Raw genomic sequence first — 11542 nt, forward strand, 5'->3', positions numbered from 1 at the left:
CTTTGTTCTTGTCCTTCTTTTTATGAAAAGATGACTCTGGATCTCCAAGTGGTGGTGTCAAATGTGTGTTTGATCCACGGGTCATAACTGCAACAAAAACAAAAAAAACGTAAAAACGAACAAAAAGTAATTAAAAATTCCTACTGGTCGTTCACCATGATGTGGTAATGATACCACCTCGTGTTGAAGCAGATAAACTAAACAGAATGTAAAAAAAAACTGAAAATAGTAAATCACCGATATCACATCGTGGAGATGGCCACCACGTCGTGAAGTCGAAGTTTTTGAACAAAATTAAAATTTGCAGAAAAATTAACTTTTTGCGGTTTTTACCCCACAAAAAGGATCGATTAACATAAAGCAAATAAATCAAAAACTAAATTAGTCGTTCTCCGGCAACGGCGCCAAAAACTTGATACATAATATTACTACACCTATTAGTTTTACCAACTATCTAACTAACTATTACGATTTAAGGCAGTTTACCTTCTCGCAAATAATATAGAACTAACAGTCGGGTATCGAACACAGGGAACATATTTAATTAACTAATCTAATTACTAAAAATAAACCAAAAACAAGCAAAACTTTAAAATGGTTTTAATCTGATTTTACAAGTTCAGAAAAACTTAAACTCTTAACTAACGATTTCAATCAATTACTAAAACCACTTCCATTTAGTTCGAATCCACTTCTCCTCTATGGTTAGCTACTAATTATGGATTATTAAAGTTGGTTATCAAATATTATGTTATTAGCAATTCAAGTACAATTTACTAATGTTTTCACTAATTCATGTAAAACTATGTATGATCATATACAAGCAAACACAAAATCAGTTATTGGATATAGATAAACTATGTAAGATTTATCTAAGTAAACACAATTATGGTCATAATTTATGTTCTCCAGCACAGCTAAATTAGTTACTTTTATCAATTATATAAGTTTGGGTCGATCATAGCTCTAGCAATTTAATAGTCACTAAGCTACTAGGTATTAAGTTTATGTAATTTAATGGTCACTAAGCTACATAAAACATGAATTCAAGCAATCAAAGTATTAAATATTAACATGCTAGGTAATCAAACTCAAACACAAGCTCAAAACGAAAGTAACTAAACCATAGAGTTAAAGCTTCATCTAGCTAAACGAAAGTAACTAAATTCAGCTACTCATGGCTGAAAACATAGACAAAATCTCCATATAAATTCACATGGCTAAAGTAAACAAACCAATGTAATGAATGTATTCTTCAATATATTGATCTCCAAGCTAATCTCCTTCAAAAGAATGCTTTGTGCACTTTCTGGACTTTAAATTCGTTTTCTCTAAATAATTCTCCTCCAGAAAACTCTCCAAACACCCTCTAAGCCTCCCTTAATCGTAAAAGTGAATGGGTATTTATAGTTTTGGAAATTTCATGCTTCACGACGTGAACAAGGATTTCACGTCGTGACTTGGGTATAAATCCTTATCGGGTAAGGATTCTGACTTCCAGCATACTTATCTTCTAGAATACTCACTCCACGTCGTGATTTTGATGGCCACATCATGATTTGGGGTTTTCTTGCTGGAATTTTCTTCTTTTTAAGCTTCCATCCTCCAAAGTTCCCATTCTTGTCAATTCTGGTCCGCATTCTTCAATATTGTTCATTTTGGCTTCAAAATACAATTTAATTCAATAAGTACCAAAAATCTTTGCAAATAACCAAAATATTAATAAAAATGTATTTAAATATTGCCTAAAAATATTTATAAATATGACAATATCAATAATCATATACGATTATACATGTTTCTACATATATGCCTAATCGTAAATGATTACACGTATATATATATATATATATATATATATATATATATATATATATATGTTCAGAAAATGACTAATCATATATGACTATGGTGGTTGGTGGCAGGGGAGGTGGTAGTGGTAGAGGTGACAAAGGTAGCAGTGGTGGGTCGATTGGTGGCTGTGGTGGTGGTGATGGTTGTTGAGGTGGAGATTGTGGTGGTGGGGAAGGTGGCGGGGGAAAAAGAATGAACGCCATTGCATAATCATTTATTATTATAACTCTCCCACCGCGCCTGTCACAACTAGCATTTTAGCTAGGAAATTCTGTTTTTTCATGTAAGCATCAACTCTTGTAAAACTTGTAATCTAAGTGGATATCATGTTCTATGCTTAATCAAAAACATCCATTTTAATCAAAACTCCTGAGTGAAGTCCAAAACCTAATTTAATACATCTCAGATACTCAATTGTAGGTTTGACAACCCTAATAACCCGGTTCACCTCAGGATGGACCAGTATCCTCTTATTGGGCCTAATGGGCCAATTAACTCTCAATTTGATTACTTTGGGTCTAGGAATCGTAGCATTTGGGCCATGTTGGGCCTAAAATAACTCACTTTATTATCATGGGCCATGATGGGCCGTGAACCACTCTATTGAACCATGATGGGTCGTAAACCCATCTTTTCATTGTGATTGGGCCGTAAACCCCATCCCTTCACCACCTTTGGGCCGTCAACCCATAAGAAGGGCCTAATGGGCCGAGAACCTTCAAATTGGGGCCTATAATTTCGAATATGTTCATTATAAGCCCAAAACATTATTTTCTTTCACTCTTTTCTCCTCATTCACGACCCACACTCAAAAATATAAAAAAAAAAGAAAAAAACAAGAGAAAAGAGGGAATAATGTTAAGGAGACACCTCATGTTTATTTGGAGGATATCTAGGCTAATTATCCAAAATAAACATTAATCCTCCATGTAATAACCCCATGTCTAATCACCCTCTTTCTTCTTCTTCTCCTATTCTCGACCCAAGACTCACACCACCACTCTCATCCTCTTTCATTCCAACTACATCAAAATTCTCTCTAAAGAACTCTCAAAGAAACCTCCCAAGATTTTCGTGTGAGCTAAGTGCAAATCCATGAGCATTTCATCCAAAGGTCCACTCATTTGGTAAGCTACTCTCTAAGTGTGAAGATTAACTTCATTTTATGATAATCTTCACTTCTTAACACATCCTTTCGTGATCCATGCCCATAGATCCATCTTAAGTTCGAAATTCACTCAAGAAAGCTTGCTAAAGGCCGAGATCTCTTCATTTTCTTCATCACAACCGAAATCTCAAACCAATGTGAGTTCATACCCCCTATTTTCGATTTTTACTATGTTTTGGGGGAGAATACAAGTTGTTTTGTGTAGATCTATGTGTGTATGCATGATTTGGTGTGTTTTTCATGATATATGTGTGATTATGTGTTATAAACTCCATGAACTTGAAGATCTACTAAAATGTGATGATATTTGTAGAACATAACACTTATATCAACTTATTATGCAAAGAAAAGGTTTTAACATACATCAAAGTTACTTAAAACTAAGAAAATTGCATAAGAGGGCCAAAAGTGACAAAATAACAAAAAATGGGTATTTTTACGTAACTCACGGTTTTTAAGGGACCAAAAAGAATGCATTTTGATAAATATGAATCTTTATGAGATTTGTCATCTTAAAAGGGCTAGAAGTGTAAAAGTTCATAAATGGGCTTCTTTTGGGCTTTTTACGAATTTTTGGGCCAAGATTGTAAATCTTTGGACTTTTGTGGGCTTAAATGTCATTTTCAACAAAGTTGTTCCAAAAATGTAAATTTTTGATAAGATGAACTAAAAATGTGAATTTATTAAACTTGGGCCAAAAAGATGAATTTATTTATGAATGGGCTGAAAATGCACATTTTCATAAAACCAAGCCAAAAATGATATTTTTGACAAAAGTGAGTTAAAAATGTTATTTCTACTTAAAACTAGCCTCAAATGCAAGTTTTGTCCTTAAAGGACCTAAATTGTCATTTTTATCGAAAAGGTGCCACAATTGTAAATTTTCGGTTTTTAGGACCAAAAATGAACTTTTACAAAAAGGTGAGCCTTTTATGCCACTTTGGTAAACATGATAGCTTAAACAACCAACGTAACAAACCACGGATCAATTTCGGTATTCACGTCCTTATTGGGCATGAAAATAATATACATGTTAAATGGGCATTAGTTGTCCTTTTTCATGTATATTGGGCCCGGGATATATATGTTCTCATTCCTTTTGAGCCTGGAAATAATTTACATGTTTAGTGGGCCTTAGTTGTCCACTTACATGTTTAATGAGCCTGGAATATACCTTATATGTTTTTTTCTTTTTCACGTAAATTCGATTATGGATCTAGTGTGCCGTGTCGGTTGACACCTATTGAGTGTACAATCGTAGCATGTAGTTATAACCAGAGTCCTCCTGGAGGGAGAGCAGGTGTTTGTGTATAGATCTATACGGGGGTGACACCCCACACCTGAGTTGTTCGCTACAGTTAGACTAGGCCAGTCTAGGGTGACAAAAACCTTAACTTATTATGTCGGCGTCCGAAAAACGCCAAGATAGGCGAAATTGTCATTATCTAGTATGGTTATAACGACTAACTTAGAGGAATTAACGTTATAAAATTTACGGGAAACCATCTTTTTGATTGATAACACAGTAAAATATCCGCGCTGGTACTCAACCTCGGGTGTTGAGATTCCAGCATTCTCATAGGCAGACAACATTGGGTTGTCTGGGGTCATTCTCTTTATACTCTCACAAACATTAACACACATGCATTAATACAAGATCGGACAAAAACATATCAAACTGTTTTTTAGAAAATATCGGATTTTCTGGTGGTTACAAAGTAATACAAAACATTTTACTCAAACATGCTTATGAACTCACCAACATTTTTATGTTGACCTTTTTAAATTAACTTGTATTCTCAGGAAATCGTTGAGCGGGTTGGGCAGAAAGAATTCATGGATATTTTGTTATGTTTTGTTTCATCATACTTTGAATATTTTGGCATGTAATATTGAAATACAATATTTAATGTAAACCAATGACAGTTGTAATATTACATGTGTGATGATGATGTTATGTTTCAATTATATACTCTGTGATGATACTACAAGAAAGAAGTCACCCAAGCCCCCAGACGTTTCCGCCGTCTGGTTCGGGGGTGTGACAGATTAGTATCAGAGCATTGTTTATAGTGAACTGGCATATCTAATCATACAAGATATGCCACTATAAATATAATGGGACTAAAACACTCTGAATAAAATACATACCTAAGTGTGCATTAATACTATAACACTAAAAGTCTCTGGAGGAAATTTAACACCATGGTTAAACCCTGACAGTTATGTAGTCGTATTCGGGTCAATATAGTCTGATCAACTATATTTATTCAAAATCCGACCAACATGTGTTTGGGAGTGATCATGTTGGGAAATGAATCTAGAAACTTACCTCGTATCCAAAAAGCCCTAAGGAACTCAAACCTAAACAATTAAAATACTATAGGAGTATTTAGAATGTTATCTACATACACTCTCCTTACACATTTCTCACCCTCAGTTTCTCACGTAGTCGTCATGGAAGAATTCCAACAAGGTATCCTTTACTATCAGGCCCTAGTGGCCAATGGGTTGATTGAAGGAGAACCTGTTGTAGGTCAGGAGGCGGATCCAGGCTTAGGACCTGAGGAATATTTGGAGACCGACTATGAGTTCGGGGAACCTAATGAGGATATGGAGGATGTCGAGGACATTAATGAAGTCCCCAGCGAGCCTCCCACTTCAGAGGTGATGCAGGACCACCCCACAGCACCGAGGGATCCCTTCGATCGGACTCGCTCCTTAGAGGAGGAGGTTGCCACCCTTCGACAACAACTATTAGCAGCAAAAGCCCGAGCCGTGCAAGCTGAGCATGAGAGGGATGAGGTCACTAGGGAGATGAGCGAGATGGCTGACCTCGTGGCGCGACATTTTGGCATGTTATTTCACCACCAGACCCTCCTCGCCACGACTAGTATCCGTTCATCTACTACCACTACCAATATGATTTTCTTTTATGTACTACTCTATGTATTATCGACTTCGTGATTAAGTGATTACACTATTCATGGAGTCGTTATGCTGTCAGATTTTATTTTCTTTCATGTATTGTATGCCTTATAGGCAAATTTTCATGTATCAAAAGATTATCATTAATGAAAACGGTTATATATTTTCTCATGATGTTGTTATCTGTTATGTGTTCTATTACTTTTATTACATGTTGATTGTATGCACTCACTTACTCACGCACAACCCTATCACCGAAATTGTTCTATAATTAAGGAATCACGAAACTAGAATGCACTAAATACTCAACATCTTTCCGTTCCATGACAGAAGATGCCTCAGAGACCGAATAGCGGAAACAACACGGCACCAACACCACCGGAGATAAACTCAGCTGCGTTCCAAGCAGCAGTGTCCGTTGCGGTCATCGCAACACTGGCACAGATTCACAACGGAAAGAACGGTGGAGGTAACGGGCAAGGAGCCGGAAGTTCAAATCAGGGGATGAACCAAGGACCCACAAGGACCTGTACCTACAAGGATTTCACGAATGCCAAGCCTCGAACCTTTAACGGGACAGGAGGCGTGATAACTCTGAAAAGGTGGATAGAAAAAGTTGAATCAGTATTCGAGATCTGCGGATGCCCTGAGGAGTGCAAGGTAAAGTTTGCAGCTTGCACATTCGTCGATCAAGCTCTTTCTTGGTGGAATGGTCACGTGGAGGCCATGACACTCCCAGTGGCAAATGCTATGCTATGGGAGGAGCATAAGGAAATGCAAATGGTGGAGTACTGTCCAAGAGGAGAAATCCAGAAGATGGAGCAGGAACTGTGGAATCTCACAGTCCAAAACTCCGATATTGATGCTTACATCTCGAGGTTTAGTGAGTTGTCACTCTTGTGTCCAGGCATGATCACGTATGAAGGGAAGAATATTGAAAGATTCATTGGGGGACTGACCTCATCAATTCAAGGAAATGTAATAGCAGCTAACCCGGAGACGTATGACAGTGCTAAAAGGCTAGCCAAGAAGTTATACGATCACGGCAACAAGAAAGGTGCCAAAGTAGGAGAAACTGAAGACATGAAAGAAGGAATATATAACAAGAAAAAAAAAAGACAACAAATGAAAGGGGCGACAAAGCTAAGAGTCGTCGAAAAAGCAGCAAATTGTAGCAGTCCATGCTGCTACTGCTCAGGTTGCCTAAACACCACATGCTCCAGCCTCAACTATGCAAACTACTACCATGCAATACTCGGGAACCCTGCCCAAGTGTAACAAATGCGACTTCCATTACTATGTAGAATGAAGAGATATGCAGTGTACAAGTTGCAACCATAAGGGCCATATAACACGATACTGCAGATCTCAACCCCAACAGAACCAACAACCGAACAACAACAACCGCAACAAAAACAACAACAACAATAATGTTGGGGCTAGTCACACTTTTTATGGGTGTGGAGGAACTGGCCATTTCAGACGCAATTGTCCCAAGGCCAACAACCAAGGAGCAGGAGGATCGGGAAGGGTCCTGACGTTGGGTCAAGGTGAAGCAGTTCGATACCCGATGGTTGTTATTGGTATGTTCCCACTTAACAACACTTACGCATGCATTTTATTCGATAGTGGAGCCGAGCGGAGATGGCTAATGGGAAAACCGAAACAACCAAAGATGTTTATGTAGGGTGCACATTAACACTAAACAACCATTCATTTCAAATAGATTTGATGCCAGTAAATATTAGGAGTTTTGATGTGATAATCGGCATGGATTGGTTAAGTCCCCACCGTGCTGATATTATGTGTCACGAGAAGGCCGTTCGCCTTCACCTCCCCAATCACGAAACCCTAATAATCTATGGTGATAAACGTGGCGCCAATCTTCGTCTTATCTCGTGCATCAAGGCACAGAAGTGCCTGCACAAGAAAAACTATGCTTTCCTCGCCCATGTTGTGGATAAGGCCAAAGAAGAAGTAAACATTAAAGACATCCCAGTGGCATGCGACTTCCCGGATTATTTCCTGAAGACCTTCCAGGAATACCCCCAGAAAGGCAGGTCGAATTCTGAATCGACCTAATACCAGGAGCCACATCAATTGCCAAATCACCCTACAGGCTAACTCCCGCTGAAATGCAGGAGTTATCCAGTCAATTAAGCGGATTGTTGAGCAAAGGATTCATCAGACTAAGCTTCTCACCCTGGGGAGCTCTGGTCTTGTTTGTCAAGAAGAAGGACGAATCCTTTAGGATGTGCATCGATTATAGGGAATTGAATAAGCTCACTGTCAAAAACCGATACCCACTCCCTCGGATTGACGATCTGTTTGACCAGCTTCAAGGACCTAGTTATTTCTCCAAAATAGATCTAAGATCTGGTTATCATCAGCTCCGGTTCCGAAAAGAGGAAATTCCAAAAACTACTTTCCAAACTCGGTACGGCCATTATGAATTCGTCGTGATGCCCTTCGGTCTAACAAATTCCCCCGCGTCATTTATGGACCTCATGAATCGAGTCTGCCGCCCATTCCTCGATATTTTCGTAATTGTCTTCATTGATGACATTCTCATATACTCCCGTAGCAAGGTGGAGCACGGTCAACATCTCCGTCAAATCTTGGAAACCCTAAGAGCTGAAAGGCTATACGCGAAACTCTTAAAATGCGAGTTATGGATTCGCAGTGTAAACTTTTTGGGTCATGTAGTCAGTAAGGAAGGGATTCACGTAGATCCTTCCAAGATCAAGGTCATTGAAGGCTGGGCGATTCCAAAGATGCCAACAGAAATTCGACAATTCTTGGGTCTCGCAGGCTACTACCGAAGGTTTATCCAGAACTTTTCCAAGATAGCCAAACCCCTTACCACCTTGACACAAAAATTTGTATCTTTCAACTGGACGGAAAAGCAAGAAGTTTCCTTCCAAACCTTGAAGATAGCCCTCTGTAGTGCACCAGTGCTATCCTTACCAGAGGGAACCGAAGACTTCGTAGTATATTGCGATGCTTCGAACCAAGGGTTAGGCTGTGTCCTCATGCAGCGTGGAAAGGTAATAGCTTACGCGTCCAGACAATTGAAGACGCATGAAGTAAATTACACCACCCATGATCTCGAGCTAGGAGTTGTGGTCTTCGCCCTAAAGATATGGCGGCACTACCTCTACGGTACAAAGTGCACTATCTTCACGAATCACAAAAGCCTCCAACACATTCTAAACCAAAAGGAGCTGAACATGAGGCAGCGAAGGTGGGTCAAGCTACTAAATGACTATGAATGCGAGATCAAGTACCACCCAGGCAAGGCTAACGTGGTAGACGATGCCCTGAGCAGGAAAGAATACTCCGGTCGTCGGGTGAAGACATTCTCGATAACCATCCACTCCCACCTAACCCCGCAGATTAAGAGAGCCCAATCCGATGCATTGAAGCCGGAGAACGCCACAAATGAAACGCTGTGTGGGATGGATAAAAACCTTGAAGTCAGAGAGGACGGAGCTTACTACTTCAAAAAAAACTCTGGGTACCTAAATTTGGGGGATTCAGAGAGGTAGTCATGAATGAGACTCATAAAACACGATATTCCGTCCATCCAGGTTCGGATAAAATGTACTTGGACATTAAGCAACATTATTGGTGGCCAAATATAAAGGCGGATATCGCCTCTTACGTGGGCAGGAGTCTCACTTGCGCCAAAGTGAAAGTGGAGTATCAGAATCCCTCGGGGTTATTACAACAGCCAGTGATATCCGAGTGGAAATGGGAAAGGATTACCATGGACTTCATAACCAAATTACCTAAGACAGCGGACGGATTGGATGCTATATGGGTGATTGTCGATAGGTTAACCAAATCCGCCCATTTCCTGCCAATAAAAGAATCGTACAAGATGGAAAGATTAACACGAATTTATATAAAAGAGATCGTGAGACTTCATGGATTGCTAGTGTCTATTATCTCGGATCGGGATAGTAGATTTACTTCACGATTTTGGCAATCGCTCCAGAAGGCAATGGGAACACAACTAGACATGAGCACTGCTTACCACCCTTAAACTGATGGCCAGAGCAAACGAACCATCCAAACCCTTGAAGACATGCTCCGAGCCTGTATGATCTATTTTGGCAAATCATGGGTTACCCACTTGCCCTTGATTGAATTCTCGTACAACAACAGCTATCACACGAGTATAAGGGTTGCTCCTTTCGAGGCTATGTATGGTCGCAAATGTAAATCGCCTCTCTGCTGGGTTGAGGTGGGTGACACCCAGCTGGCAAAAGGGCAATCACCGAGCAGCACTCTTACAGGACCGGAGATCATTCGAGAAACAACAGAGAAGATAATCCAAATCAAAGCCCGACTTCAAACATCACGTGACCGACAAAAGAGCTATGTTGATAAACAACGGAAACCTCTGGAATTCCAAGTCGGAGATCGGGTACTATTAAAGGTCTCTCCCTGGAAAGGGATATTCCGTTTTGGGAAACGGGGAAAACTCAATCCGCGATACATCGGGCCATTCAAGATTCTAGCCCGAGTTTGTCCGGTGGCATATAAGTTGCAGCTACCTGCGGAGCTCAGCGACGTACACCCCGTATTCCACGTCTCAAATCTGAAAAAGTGCTTATCAGATGAAACTCTTATCATTCCTCTGGAAAAGATCAAAATAAACGAGAATCTCTTGTTCGTCGAAGAACCGGTCGAGATAATGGATAAGGAAGTGAAGCGTACAAAACAGAGTCGCATTCCGATTGTGAAGGTTCGATGGAACGCTAAGCGTGGGCCGGAATTCACATGGGAACGCGAAGACCAGATTAAGCAGAAGTACCCTCACCTATTCTCTCGTTCGTAGTTCTATCTTTCAAAAGAATTTCGGGACTAAATTCCCTCTAACGGGGGGATGATTTCACAACTAGCATTTTTAGCTAGGAAATTCTATGTTCATGTAAACATCAACTCTTGTAAAACTTGTAATCTAAGTGGATATCATGTCCTATTCTCAAAGACTAGTTCTCTCCAGTGTCTTTGACAACTATATACGAAAGAGTACCTCGCACTGATGGCTATTGCCAGCTAACGCCCTAAGTTAATAAAAAGCAGCCCTTTCTTCCAAAGCCTCCCACGACCCAAATAGGCCTCACTCACTGGTATCTGAGCAATTCTTCCTGTTGCTTTTACAGAACTCCCTTCTTGTATCGAGAACTTATAATCGGGGACCGACAAACTGGAAATTCTCCTAGACCGGAACCCATGCCTTTAAACAAACCGCATGATGCGTTCGCTCGCCGCCTAAAGCGCACTAGGGCTAAGCGAGCCAGAAGTGATCCAAGCTGGTTCCCTAACGAGTCCCGTATTCGAGCACGTTTCGATCGTTCTTGCTTTTGTGTTTTAAACACCCATTTGAATCAAAACTCCTGAGTGAAGTCCAAAACCTACTTTAGTACATCTCAGATACTCAATTGTGGGTTTGACAACCCTAATAACCCGGTTTACCTCAGGATGGACCAGAATCCTGTTATTGGGCCTAATTGGCCAATAAACTCTCAATTTGATTACTTTGGGTCTAGGAACCCTATTTGGACCCTAAATAGACCCACA

Source organism: Lactuca virosa, chromosome 8 (assembly GCF_052849685.1).
Source record: "Lactuca virosa cultivar CGN04683 chromosome 8, Lactuca_virosa_CGN04683_v6, whole genome shotgun sequence".
Classification (NCBI taxonomy): domain Eukaryota; kingdom Viridiplantae; phylum Streptophyta; class Magnoliopsida; order Asterales; family Asteraceae; genus Lactuca; species Lactuca virosa.